We start from the raw sequence: 1,224 nt of genomic DNA, 5'->3' as shown, positions 1-1,224 counted from the left end.
CCGACCCGATATCATGTACTCCACTTGCTTATGTGCAAGATATCAAGCTGAACCTAAGGAATCCCATACGATTGCCGTAAAACGCATATTCAGATATCTTAAGGGAACTCCTAATATGGGTCTTTGGTACCCTAAAGGTTCAGGTTTTGACCTTATTGGTTATTCGGATAACGATTTTGCAGGTTGCAAAATTGATAGGAAAAGCACCACAGAAGGCTGTCAACTTCTAGGTGGAAAGTTGGTGAGCTGGACAAGTAAAAAGCAAAATTCAGTGTCCACATCAACAGCCGAAGCTGAATATGTAGCCGTTGGTAGCTGTTGTGCCCAAATTCTTTGGATGAAAAATCAGCTGCTGGACTACTATCTTCAGTTTTCAAAGATTCCTATTTATTGTGATAGCACAAGTGCTATTGCTATTGCAAACAACCTTGTACTTCACTCCAAGACCAAACATATCGAGATCCGATCTCATTTTATCAGAGATCATGTTATGAATGGTGATATTGAACTTCACTTCGTTCCAACTGAGTATCAACTCGCTAACCTTTTCACTAAGCCTCTTAATGAAACAAAATTTAATATCTTGATCAGCGAATTGGGTATATTGAACACTGAAGATTAACCTTCAGCTATTATACATCAATCAGTAAATGAAATGATTCAGTGCTCTATCTTTAACACTGAACTTTTGAGTAAATATATCTATTCTCTTTCAGGTATGATTACTCTTCTCTTTTTCTCAATTTAAAACCTTCACTGAAGCTTCCTCATCTTCAGTGATAAATGTTTTAAAATGTGGTCTCAGTGATTCTCAACAGTCACCACATCTCTAAGTATATCCTTATACTTTTCTTAAAAATCAAAACGATCATTGAATCTTTTTCTTATCAGTGATTAAAACGTTTTTTAAATGGCAGTTTCAGTGACTCTATTATCACTGAATCCGATGCCTTAAAACCCTCACTGAATCTTTCTTTTCAGTGATAAAATGTTTTAAAAGGTCTTATCAGTGTTTTCTTAGACAATGTATGACTCTTCGTTTTCTTAAAAACTATTTGTTTTTAAAAAAAATAGTTAATGAACCGTCTTTATGACGACATTCTCTATTTATTATGTGCGACGCTTTGAGACGTGCAAATGTTCTGTCATTACGTTACCTCATTTAATGCCATCCAATCATGGATGAGAACGTGGTATATTTTTCATCATGACCACTTTCCCGAA

Source organism: Cynara cardunculus (assembly GCF_001531365.2).
Source record: "Cynara cardunculus var. scolymus isolate 2C chromosome LG 14, CcrdV1, whole genome shotgun sequence".
Classification (NCBI taxonomy): Eukaryota; Viridiplantae; Streptophyta; class Magnoliopsida; order Asterales; family Asteraceae; genus Cynara; species Cynara cardunculus.
The sequence above is the reverse complement of the archived record's forward strand: the minus strand, read 5'-3'. Positions refer to the sequence as shown.